This window comes from Carassius carassius, chromosome 38 (assembly GCF_963082965.1).
Source record: "Carassius carassius chromosome 38, fCarCar2.1, whole genome shotgun sequence".
In the NCBI taxonomy this organism is placed as follows: domain Eukaryota; kingdom Metazoa; phylum Chordata; class Actinopteri; order Cypriniformes; family Cyprinidae; genus Carassius; species Carassius carassius.
Genome location: NC_081792.1, coordinates 4,009,028 through 4,022,156, shown reverse-complemented (window position 1 = coordinate 4,022,156; position 13,129 = coordinate 4,009,028). Strand labels below are relative to the sequence as shown.

At 36.1% G+C, this 13,129-nt stretch overlaps 5 non-coding genes across 5 annotated transcripts; all 5 read right to left on the bottom strand.

The window, feature by feature from the left end:
- Positions 1 to 519: 519 nt before the first annotated feature.
- trnac-gca (transfer RNA cysteine (anticodon GCA)) lies at positions 520 to 591 on the bottom strand. Its single transcript has one exon. It is a non-coding gene; the product is annotated as a tRNA-Cys (tRNA).
- A 494-nt stretch (positions 592 to 1,085) lies between these two features.
- trnac-gca (transfer RNA cysteine (anticodon GCA)) lies at positions 1,086 to 1,157 on the bottom strand. Its single transcript has one exon. It is a non-coding gene; the product is annotated as a tRNA-Cys (tRNA).
- Positions 1,158 to 9,749: 8,592 nt separating this feature from the next.
- On the bottom strand, positions 9,750 to 9,821 carry trnac-gca (transfer RNA cysteine (anticodon GCA)). The gene has a single exon. It is a non-coding gene; the product is annotated as a tRNA-Cys (tRNA).
- Positions 9,822 to 12,802: 2,981 nt separating this feature from the next.
- trnac-gca (transfer RNA cysteine (anticodon GCA)) lies at positions 12,803 to 12,874 on the bottom strand. Its single transcript has one exon. It is a non-coding gene; the product is annotated as a tRNA-Cys (tRNA).
- A 184-nt stretch (positions 12,875 to 13,058) lies between these two features.
- trnac-gca (transfer RNA cysteine (anticodon GCA)) lies at positions 13,059 to 13,129 on the bottom strand. The gene has a single exon. It is a non-coding gene; the product is annotated as a tRNA-Cys (tRNA).

Below are 13,129 nucleotides of genomic sequence, written 5' to 3'. Positions count from 1 at the left end.
TTAGAATGCCGTACTGCAGGTTAAAGAGGTATAAAAACTCATTCATCCCAGCTGCCATTAAGATGCTAAACAGTAGCAAATGACAGTTACCTACTTGTATACTTTTTATCCCCACTGTGTTGTGCAATTATTATTATAAATAAATTTTTGTAATTTTCACGATACAGTGTAATGACGCATGTTTTTTATTGTTTATATTCTGCGTATTTTTTATGTGGTACGTTGTAAGTGTGTGTCGCAGTGACTGTAGCCCAAGACAAATTTCCCCCCTGGGGGACATTAAAGTATATTTTATCTTTATCTTTATCTTATCTACCACTGAGCTATACCCCCACAGCCTCCCTGGATCATCGCCAAACAAAAGATGACAGACTCACTTTTGAATAAAGTTTTTGGATATGACAAGCATGCCAGATACAAAAAAGAACCTCTCGAGAGGATGTGCCACTGAGTTACAATCACATACAGAATCTTTCTATATAGGTATGTTTGCACTTATTCCTAATCTGCCAAATCCATAAGCAGCACTCGGATTTGAACCGAGGACCTCTTGATCTGCACTCAAATGCTCTACCACTGAACTATGCCCCCACATCTTTGCAGAAAAATGCTCTTTCATTAAGCCATACCCCTACAGACTTCTGTGTTTCGAGCCAAAGATTAAGTTAGATCCTACGATTCAACAATATCAAACATTGACTCCTTCACTGTAAACTTAGGTCTTTGGTTACTCCAAATCAGAATCAACAACTCTACAACTCAAACCCTCCAAATAAGACAAGTCCAAAGGAGACACCCAGATTTGAACTGTGGACGACTTGATTACAGACTCACTTTGAAATCATGTTGTTGATTATGTCAAGCAAGCCAGAACCAAAACGTAGACCTATTAATCTGCAGACAAATGCTCTGTCGTTGAGCTATAACCCCGTACTGCTTGAGCACAAACCTCAAAAATGAATTTATGTCAAGGATTTGTTTATTCCTAATATGCCAAGCCCAAATTAGGCACATGGAATGAACCTGGGACCTTCCTAAAAGGCAGGAAGATATGGTTACACATATTCCTAACATGCCAAATGCAAAGGGGGCACCCAGATTTGAACTGGGGACCTCTTGATCTGCCATCAAATGCTCTACCACTGAGCTATACCCCCACAGACTCCCTGGATCATAGCCTCACACAAGATGACAAACTCACTTTTGAATAAAGTTTTTGGATATGACAAGCATGCCAGATACAAAAAAAGAACCTCTCGAGAGGATGTGCCACTGAGTTACAATCACATACAGAATCTTTCTAAATAGATATGTTTGCACTAATTCCTAATCTGCCAAATCCATAAGCGGCACTCGTATTTGAACCGAGGTTCTCTTGATCTGCACTCAAATGCTCTACCACTGAACTATGCCCCCACATCTTTGCAGAAAAATGCTCTTTCATTAAGCCAAACCCATACAGACTTCTGTGCTTCGAGCCAAAGATTAAGTTAGATCCTTCGATTCAACAATATCAAACATTGACTCCTTGACTGTAAACTCAGGTCCAAAGGGGACACCCAGATTTGAACTGTGGACGAATTGATTACAGACTCACTTTGAAATCATGTCGTTGATTATGTAAAGCAAGCCAGATCCAAAATGTAGACCTATTGATCTGCAGACAAATGCTCTTTTGTTGAGCTATAACCCCGTACTGCATGAGCACAAACCTCAAAAATGAACTTATGTCAAGTATTTGTTTATTCCTAATATGCCAAACTCCAATTAGGCACATGGAATGAACCTGAGACCTCTTAATCTGCAATTAAATGCCGTGCCATTGAGATATAACCCTGTACAGTATGAGCACAAAAAGGCAGGAAGATATGGCTACACATATTCCTAACATTCCAAGTCCAAAGGGGGCATCCGGATTTAAGGCTTAATAATAATAAGCAACATATCTTATATCTGATATAAACTAGGATAATATAATGATGTTAAGTAAACGTCTCGAATGAAGACGATGTTTAAAGCAATATTTTAATACCCAAATTCACAGAAATATTGCTTGGTATGAACAAAGAGACCCACTTACACGAGACCAAAAACTGGGAAAACGAGTCGTATAGGCCCTAAGCGCAAGACCAAACCATTGCAATTAGGATGGTGAAAACTACGGTAAACAGATTCAAACAGAAAGAGCAAACAAAATCATGGAAACATATCGTTCTGGTTTCAAAGTGTAACGCTATGAAAAACATTGCGGTTTATATCTATTTATATGTGTGTGTGTGTGTAAAGTTCTCTAACTTGCTCTATTCTTTTTTATTCAATCTGTTTTCTTTTTATTTATTATATTATTTAAATGCCTATGCTTCGTGTACTGTGTTAACCTAACTGAGACTTGTTATAACACTTATATACCATTGCTCTTTTTGTTGTTTTGATTGCTTCCACCGTCCTCATCTGTAAGTCGCTTTGGATAAAAGCGTCTGCTAAATGAATAAAGGTAAACGTAAATATCTCACCACTCTAACAAATTTTGGGTGTACTTAGCAGGGGCTATTGTGTCTTTAGGGCATATTGTACTTATTGTCATTATGGATATTTGTACGCTTATTTTCATTTCGACATCTTAATGAACACTTACACAATTTGTCTTCGTTTCAGTAGCTAACGTTACTCGACGGTCACATTTAAGTTTTCACCGCTTACACTCACCAAAAACACCTGAAATCTGTAACTCTGTCATAATTAGGTTAGTTAAAAATACAAATATTTAATGCCTGACACCTTTGTAACTGACTAAAAACCGATGTTTAAGCTAAACAAATGACAGAGGCACTGTGTCTAAAACTGCGAACACAAACATCACTAACTTAAATGAGCAAAATACAATAACCACCAATATGTGTTCACACAGTTAACTTTATTTAGATGATTCAGCATTAACTTAAATGAACAGATGATAATGATCACCAATATGTGTTCACACAATACATTTATTTAGATGATTCACGGAAATAAAATGACTCTTGAGTTGTTAGAAGAAAGAAAAATGTGTACTGACATAACTGCGAAAATGACTTAAGGGCCCTATGAATCGGTTCATTGAACCAAACTGTCCAAATGAATCATTTTCAGAAGTGAATCGGACTTTGCATCAGTAAAACAGATCACAGAAAAGAGCTTTGCAAAGGTGTATGATGGGTATTGTAGTTCCCTGACCTGAAGATCTACATAGCTTGAATGAGGTATTAGTTAAATGTATTAAATTGAACCCCTTTGTAAAACAAAATCATATAATACATATAATAACAATAAATAACTGTTAACACATATTTAGACTAAACGACTATATTCAAGAATAATACGATATACTGTACATGTGCTAAAACAGGCTAAAATAGGGTTGGCTATGCTGTAATGGAGCAACCGTTGTTATGTTATCTTGTGAACCATTAGGATGCGTGTGTCCTGAAACCAAATAATTGTCTTTATCTTTAGAAAAAGACAATCGTGTCCTGCTGCTGTGGTCTGAATATCCAGTCTGTCTTCATCAGGAAATGATGAAGACCCATCATCAGACCCCGTTCTGGAGATTGTGTGTATGTTTGTTTATTTTACAGACATATTTCATTATAAAACTAGGTAAGCAGGGCCTTGTAATAATATGGTAAACATGTCATAAGTCGGTCAATCGTGCATCCAGAGTTTATCTTACTACATCTCTATAATAAATTTCTGCAATGGCTATACTTGTCACGGTGCTTTCAAGTCGGGGTCTGGTGGTTGTTTTAAGAGCAAACCCTTGTTTGCCAAACTAGTGTTAAGCGACACTGTCCGCATTTTTAAAGTTAAAGAGGATAATGAACACTTTCACAATCTATTATTGTCAGAATGCATAAGCAGTGTTAGGGTCAACTAGTTACATATAGCTAAATTATATCATTTGATTACAAAAATAAAATGTAATCAGTTACAGTCACAGAAAAAATAATTAAATTGTGGTTAATTATGAAAATGTTACATCTGAATATTTTTTCACACACGTACAGATTTAATTGATATATTTCGTAAACCACCTTAACTAACTCTAACTACTCTATGTATTTAATCTCCAAGCAAATCTGATTTTGTGGTGGTTGTGCTTTAAAATGAAATCACAATCCTAATTTAAGTGATGAAGGATTTTGAAAAGTCTGATGGTCATTAGTTGTTGAGCACTGTTAACCCCGTCCTGTTTACACGTTTCAAAAGATTAACGGTTGAAAACATTACAAGTCTTAAAACATGTAATCAAATGTTATCAGTTACATTACTTTTTTTAAAGAAATTTATATAGTTGCGCAACCTTTTAGATTTTAAATAGGTTCATTTGTGATCTATAACCTATTGCAAAGTTCATAGTAACTTCCCCAAAACTGTGCGTAAAATAATTCCCCCCAAGGTCTCAGTTACAGCTAAACGTTAAAACAAAAACTTAAGGTCCTTGTCGGCAGTTTTGTGAGGAATGTGTGTGAAAACCGCGTGGTTTGAAAGAAAAATGTTTTAGCTTATATATGTGATTTTACTACAAACTATAAGCAATCTAACTAAGAAACCTAATATTTTTTTATTTATTTTTTATTTTCCAACCAAACCGGTTGTTCGCAGTTAAAAAGTCATAAGAATGTTTATTGTGTTTTGAAAAGAAAGTAAGTTATGATATATAAATAATATATTTTTTATTGTTTAACATCAACCACAATGCGTTTATGTATTTCTTCTGCTTCATGTATGCAACAGTTACCGTACACACATTCAAGAGAAATGCATAAACTCAGTTGTTTTAAACAATCTAAACCAACTAGTCTGTCATTAAAAAACTCTTAAATTTTTTTCTTCACGCATCTATTTTCATCTGTCTCTGGACTCTTGCTAAAAACATTTGAGTGCTGACATGAATCCTACATGAAAGCTAAAAAATTATACTTTTTAAACTATTTTAAAAAACATCATGGCTAACAACACCATTTGGAAAGTGATAAAGGCCATCTAATCTATTGTATAAAGTTCTGTGAGACATTTGTCGCAACAAACACTTTTGGTTTCAAAGAAAACTTATGACAACTCATTTTCAATCTAATATAGGTATTTTCGTGTTTGTGACCTATTTTGTTAGTTTGTTTGTGTATTTATGTACCTGTTTGAGTGTATATTTGTATTTGTTTGGTTACATGTTCATGTTTTCTGTATGTCTACATTTGTATCTGTGTGTGTGTGTGTGTTTGTTTATGATTGTATGGTTGTGTTTGCGTACTTGTTTGCATTCTCAGTACATCTATGTTGAGGTTGAAAGATCTATGGGTTAATAAAAATTATAAATGTAACTGAAACAAAACTAAATTAATTTGAATTAAACTACATTTTTCTATGGTCTGACTTGTTAAAAGATTTCACATCCTTTTGACCAGTAAATGAACTTTCAGCTAACCTTGCGATCATCATAAAGTCATAAAGTCGAAATTGTCATCCCTTTGATCACGGAATACACAAACAATTTTTTACTTTAGCTGACCAGCAGCACACCATTTACAACACCAGAACCCCGTTTACAGTCTTCACTGACATGGTCGTAAAAGTTAACACAAAGACACCAGACGCGTTTCTACGCACTACTAGAGATGAAATATTTAGCCTTTCCTGTAATGTTGTAAAAGTTTCTTTGGCAAGAAAAGCCCATCTTGACATATCACATTCATTCCTGTTTAATATTTGTGTTTGCCTAAACGCATGTTTTAATTGATATAGCAATGATATAGCAATGATAGAAGTTAATATTGACAACATAAAAGACGTGTTCAAGGGTTTAGACTACTAAAGTATGTGTGAGTGACTTATTAAAATTAAATAAAACAACACTTTTTCCAACAAGGAATTTTGTTGAGATGAAAAAATTAAATCGTATAGGTAAACCTAATTTTATAGTAAAAACATCGGTCTAATATTAAAACCAGGTAGAATGTTTTCATCGAATGAGAACTGATGTGTTGTTATTAAAAACATTACTTTGTTTAATTCTTTTAACATACATTTAAACCTTTGCGACCAACGTTATTAGGGTGGTTGGGGAAGTGTTAGTGTGTGTTTTTTATTTTTTATTCGATGCTTTAAACATTAAAAACATAAAGACGTACATTACTGGTAGATTTACAAATACGGTCTGAGATTACACTCAATTTTTGTTCACACTCTGTACATCATAAAACAAAATAAATGTAAAATAAATAAAACAACACTTAAGAAAAAATAAAAATATAATGATAAAGAAAATGTAGTGGGGGGTAACAGATTTTCACATTAAGAAACCAAAGTCCTCTAATGAAGAATACAAAAGTCTTGGTTTGGGACTTTTCATGCCTTTTAACGCCCCCAAATACATCACAAATTCCACTTTAAACGCCACTAAACGTGGGGGACTTTTTGAAAAACATACATTTATGAATCTAGAATTTCGTGCCAGAAGTTAATAAGTTAATAAGAAGTTAGTAAGTGTGAGTGGCTTATTAAAATAAAATAAAACATCAAGGTCTTTTGTTTAGATTAAAAATAAAGAGCATAGAATACCAGAAAGTACATCTAATCATCCGTCCGTTGATACTACAGAAATGATTGTCATATTTTTGGCTCTTCAGTGGGGTTGAACACATTAAAGTAGTCATATGTTCAGACTCATTTTCAGTACTATCAAGTTTAAAGAGTGGTGAAGCTTCTACTAGACAAAGCATTTTGTCACACATTTTACAGAGTTTGTTCAGAATACAAGCAACAACAAAAATTTATTTTGTATGGATACCCACAGTTGATGAAAGTAGTGGACCAGATAAAAGTGGACCATTAAAATGTCAGACATCTTATTTAATACTCCAATGAGTAAATTAGAAAATAAAAGGTCTAATTAAAAATAAATAAAAATAAAAAGATATGTGCCAAATTAAATGGGTTGGTTAGAATAAATGCCAGCATTTATATAATATTCAAAGACCGGTTGGAAATGAATGGAGAATTTTTGGGAATAGAAGAGAAGATCTCGCCATAGAATTGGACACATTGCACTTAATCAGTCATTATTTATAAGATGAAATACATGTGTCTGGACTTTGTGTTAAATGTGATATTGTGAAACAGTTGAACCTATTTTAATAAAATGTAAAAAACATGACAACCAAAGATTACAACTTACAGAAGCATTTAATATAGCAATAAATCAGATCTCATTTTAGATTTTGTTAAATAAAGATGTGGCTATATAAATGTTTCACAGAATAAGCATGGGGGAAGGAAAGTATGTGTGTGTGTGTGTGTGTGTTTTATATATATATATATATATATATAACACCCTTTGAAATTAGTTAGTTTCACAAGCCAGTTACAAGCATTTCAAAACCTGTTAGATGTTTTTACAACCGCTTGATGTCTAACTGATATGTAGACGCCTGTAATCACACAGACACCGACACATTCGGGTTTCGGTGCTTGAGATGACCGAGATGACGTCTGGTTTATTTACTAGATAACGCGACACAAGCTTGACAGAAGGAAAGTGTGTGTGTGTGTGTGTGTTAATTGACATAGCTTGAGAAATTAAGCTTGACAAAAATAAAAAAATATATCGACGGAGATAGTCTAAATTTAGACTAGTCATAGATTAAAGTAATTAACTTAACACATTAAAAACAAATAACGCTTTTTCAACTATGTTTTTTTTTTAAGACTAGCCTAAAAGTAAATAAAAATCGTATAGGTCTACATCATTTAACAAGTAAAAATTGACCATATGTTTAAACGGATATAAAGTTTTCACTAATTAAGGACTGATGTCTATTTATTAAAAACTACTTAGTTTAATTATTGTAACGTTTAAATCTATTTAATGCTGCTATCACGCCTCCTGCCCGGCCCTCTCTAGCGCTGGAGGCGTGGTTTTTTTTCCGGAGCATTCCCGAGCCTCATTCTAACTGTTCATTGGTGCCGGGAGGTTGTTTTACGGACGCTTCACAACTCTGCCGGAGGATCTTTTTTTTTTTTATTTCGTCTAACAGTCTCGCTTTTTAAAATTGTAGTTAGTGGTAAAGTACTGCATAGATTTGACAAGTATCTTGTCTGATGTAGGCTATTTTCTTTTAGATTCGCGTAAATGCCTAAGTTACCTATTTTTTTTCTTTTGTTTTAACTTTTCACCCGACATGACAAACGCCTACTTTCTTGGTTTATAACATTGCTTTACGTTCGCTTCTTTTTTTTTTTTTTTTTTAGTCGAGCTAACGTTACCGGAGACGTCATAACACTTTGCTGTGAGATCTTTTTTTCTTTTGTTTAACTCTTGTCAGTAAAATTTTAGTTAGTGGCAAAGTACAACATAGTTTTGACAAGTATCTTGTGCTGGTGTTTTAAAGACGGGGTCTGGTGTATTTTATTTTAGATCCGCGTAATGTCTACCATCTTTTTTCTTTTGTTTTAACTTTTCACCCGACGTGACAAACGCCTACTTTCTTGGTTTGTATCGCTGCTTTACATTCATTTCTTTTTTCAGTTTGAGGTAAGGTACAAATGCTAAAACTCTATTACCTAGTTGTCTTTATTTTCTAACTGGTAACAAAACACCATTTTTAAATTGTAATGCTACAAGCTCTCACATCTTTTTCACGTATTGCTTAACGAAAACATATCTGATAGTTTTGACTCGTTTGGTTGTATCAGATAAATAACCAGTAACCTAGTTTTATTTCATTTGTAACAACTTTAACAACGTTGTTTCACTTTTCCAACTACGAAAACGATCATTACATTGTTTCCATTGCTGCTATGCGTTTATAACCTTTTTCTTGAAATACACTGTTTATTTAAAACCTTAATAAAATCTTCCCTTACACCATTTTCATGATTTCGCCCCTTTTCAAAGTTTAAAAAAAGCACATAGCTTCCCACAACTTCTCCCCCCTCCGAAATTCCTCCTTGGTTCAAAAGTTCATATTAAGGTCACTGGAGGGTGTACAGGGAGGGGAGGGGGGGGGGTGTACAAACAGGTGTCCAGAACAGATGGCTTTTATGACCCTCATCAATCAAATTTTTGGAGACAAGGTGCACATTACCCTCTCTGATGTGCCACTGAGTGATAGATATGTTTGCACTTATTCCTAATCTGCCAAATCCAAAAAGCGGCACTCGGATTTGAACCGTGGACCTATTGATCTGCACTCAAATGCTCTACCACTGAACTATGCCCCCACATCTTTGCAGAAAAATGCTCTTTCATTAAGCTATACCCCTACAGACTTCTGTGCTTCGAGCCAAAGATTAAGTTAGATCCTACGATTCAACAATATCAAACATTGACTCCTTCAGTGTAAACTCAGGTCTTGGGTTACTCCAAATCAGAATCAGCAACTCTACAACTCAAACCCTCCAAATAAGACAAGTCCAAAGGGGACACCCAGATTTGAACTGTGGACAACTTGATTACAGACTCACTTTGAAATCATGTCGTTGATTATGTCAAGCAAGAAAGATCCAAAACGTATACCTATTGATCTGCAGACAAATGCTCTGTCGTTGAGCTATAACCCCGTACTGCATGAGCACAAACCTCAAAAATGAATTTATGTCAATGATTTGTTTATTCCTAATATGCCAAGCCCAAATTAGGCACATGGAATGAACCTGGGACCTTCCTAAAAGGCAGGAAGATATGACTACACATATTCCTAACATGCCAAATGCAAAGGGGGCACCCAGATTTGAACTGGGGACCTCTTGATCTGCAGTCAAATGCTCTACCACCGAACTATACTCCCACATCTTTGCAGAAAAATGCTCTTTCATTAAGCCATACCCCAGACATGGGGACTTGTGACTTGGTGAATTGGACTCGAGTCGACTCGAGTCGCTATTTTTATGACTTGTGACTTGACTTGACAAAAAATAAAATACTTGAGACTTGACTCGGACTTGGAAGTTAAAGACTCGGGACTTGACTTGACTTGAGACACGATGACTTGAATGACTTGAGTGTTAATCACATTATGTTTTCAGTTTGAATATAAAATATATAAATTATTTTTTTTTTTAAATAAAATTGATTACTCAGCTGGAGCGCAGGCTGAGAATCGCGTTGTCATGACTGGACCAGGACACTATCATCAGTCATGCCCTCTCTACCTTACGCAGACCACGCCCACTTAGATCAGATATCACATCACATCACATCAACATCTCAGCTTGAGGGGTACCGAGGGTCATCGCTTTTGTCGTAAATAATTTGCGCCTAAAAATGCGTGGAAATCGCTAGTTGCGCCGCTTTCTCCTTGTTTCCAAAGCGCTCGGGCAGTTGCGCCCCTGAGGCGTCGAGCGTGTCTCACCGCGTGCGCGTCACGACCGCGTTGCTTCCATTATGAGCGCGCATACCGGTGGCGCATACATGGTGGGATAGGCCACATCGTGCTCGGCTTGCAGACAAGACTCTCGAATCTTATATTTTGCAAGTGCAATACCTTGTAATAGAGGTAATGACTTACGGATGTACTCTGAGAGAGAGATTTTGTGTGTGTGTGTGTGTGTGTGTGTGTGTGTGTGTGTGTGCGTGTGTGTGTGTGTGTGTGTGTGAGAGAGAGAGAGAGAGACACACTCGTGCTTCACCTGATGAAGGAAACCCAAACTGAGTCTGACTCCAATCACAACCCCAACATTCAGAAACTAATTGACAAAAATCTGAAGTATAATTATGATGAAAAATGAAAAAATGAATTTGAGCTCCAAACCAAACTCCAGTGTTATTCGGCCCTAAACAGAACCACAAAACTGGCAAATTACTTATCACTAAAGCAATTAAAAGAAAGACAAATCCTTTCAAAATATCGACTCCGTAATCATGATTTGGAAATAGAGATTGGTAGACATAAAAGATCCTGGCTACCGAGAGAAGAGAGACTGTGCAAACACTGTGAGCTGAATCAAACAGAGGATGAGAAACACTTCCTTCTTGTCTGTCCCAAATACAGCACTACAAGAGAAACATTCTTCCCACAGTTTGAAGCTTTGAATCCTTCATTCTTGTCTCTAAATGACTCGGAGAAACTACTCTATATACTTGGAGAGAATGAGACGGCAGTCACAATAGCTGCTAAATATTTATACACCATACACACCATACGAAAGGGATAATTTATTATATTCAACTGTTTTATTTGATATTCTTAATTGTATATAATTACTATTATTAATATTAGAAATATCTGCTGCTGCTATTTTTATTGTATTTTATTGTAATCATATTTTATTCTGTATCTAAATGCTAAATTTGGCAATACTGTAACTCAAATGTCATGCCAATAAAGCAACTTAAACTTGAACTTGAGAGAGAGAGAGAGAGAGAGAGAGAGAGAGAGAGAGAGAGAGAGAGAGAGAGAGAGAGAGAGGAGAAATGTAAGAAAGTTTAATGTTGTATGTAAACTGTGTTTGAGGGGAAGTTGTGGCCTAATGGTTAGAGAGTCGGACTTGCAATCGAAGGGTTGTGAGTTTGAGTCTCGGGCCGGCAGGAATTGTGGGTGCGTGCATGTAAAGTTCTCTCTCCACCTTCAATACCATGACTTAGGTGCCCTTGAGCAAGGCATCGAACCCCCAACTGCTCCCCGGGCGCCGCAGCATAAATGGCTGCCCACTGCTCTGGGTGTGTGTTCACAGTGTGTGTGTGTGTTCACTGCTCTGTGTGTGTGCACTTCGGATGGGTTAAATGCAGAGCACGAATTCTGAGTATGGGTCACCATCCTTGGCTGAATGTCATGTCATGTCACGTTGTTTGAGAGAGAGAGAGAGAGGGGGGTGTTCAGAGAGGAGTCTGTTGGATGTTTAGCTGTTATTTGTTTTAAGGACTCAATGTTGAAAATGTAAAACATTTCTGTTGGCAGAAGTGAAAAATAAATAATTTTATGAAGTTACAATTTTGTTTGATTACATGATGTATTTTACTGAACATGAGTATTTACAATGCAAATCAAAATTATTTTAATTTACTGTTACTTATATCTTGTCTTTTAACTTTATTAAGATCAGATTCTGCAGGTAAAATTACAATAATAAGGTGACTTGACTTGACTTACTACAGGACTTGACTTGACTTGACTTGACATAACTTGTGACTTGACTTGACTTGACTTGCCCAAGAAAAAAATACTTGGGACTTACTTGAGACTTGAAGGTTAAGACTTGAGACTTACTTGAGACTTGCACATGTGTGACTTGGTCCCATCTCTGCAGAAAAATGCTCTTTCATTGAGCCATACCCCCACAGACTTCTGTGCTTAGAGCCAAAGATTAAGTTAGATCCTACGATTCAACAATATCAAACATTGACTGCTTCACTGTAAACTCAGGTATTTGGTTACTCCAAATCTGAATCAACAACTCTACAATTCAAAACCTCCAAATAAGACAAGTCCAAAGGGGACACCCAGATTTGAACTGTGGTCGACTTGATTACAGACTCACTTTGAAATCATGTCGTTGATTATGTCAAGAAAGCCAGATCCAAAATGTAGACCTATTGATCTGCAGACAAATGCTCTGTTGTTGAGCTATAACCCAGTACTGCATGAGCACAAACCTCAAAAATGAACTTATGTCAAGGATTTGTTTATTCCTAATATGCCAAGCCCAAATTAGGCACATGGAATGAACCTGGGACCTCTTGATCTGCAATAAAACGCCGTGCCATTGAGATTTAAGAGCACAAAAAGGCAGGAAGATATGGCTACACATTTTCCTAACATGTCAAATCCAAAGGGGGCACCCGGATGTGAACCGAGGACCTCTTGATCTGCAGTCAAATGCTCTACCACTGAGCTATACCTCCACAGACTCCCTGGATAATAGCCTCACACAAGATGACAGATTCACTTTTGAATAAAGTTAATGGATATGACAAGCATGCCAAATACAAAAAGATCATCTCGAGAGGATGCACCACTGAGTTACAATCACATAGAATCTTTCTATGTAGATATGTTTGCAATTATTCCTAAACTGCCAAATCCACAAGGGGCACCCGGATTTGAACCGGGGACCTCTTGATCTGCAGTCAAATGCTCGACCACTGAACTATAGCCCC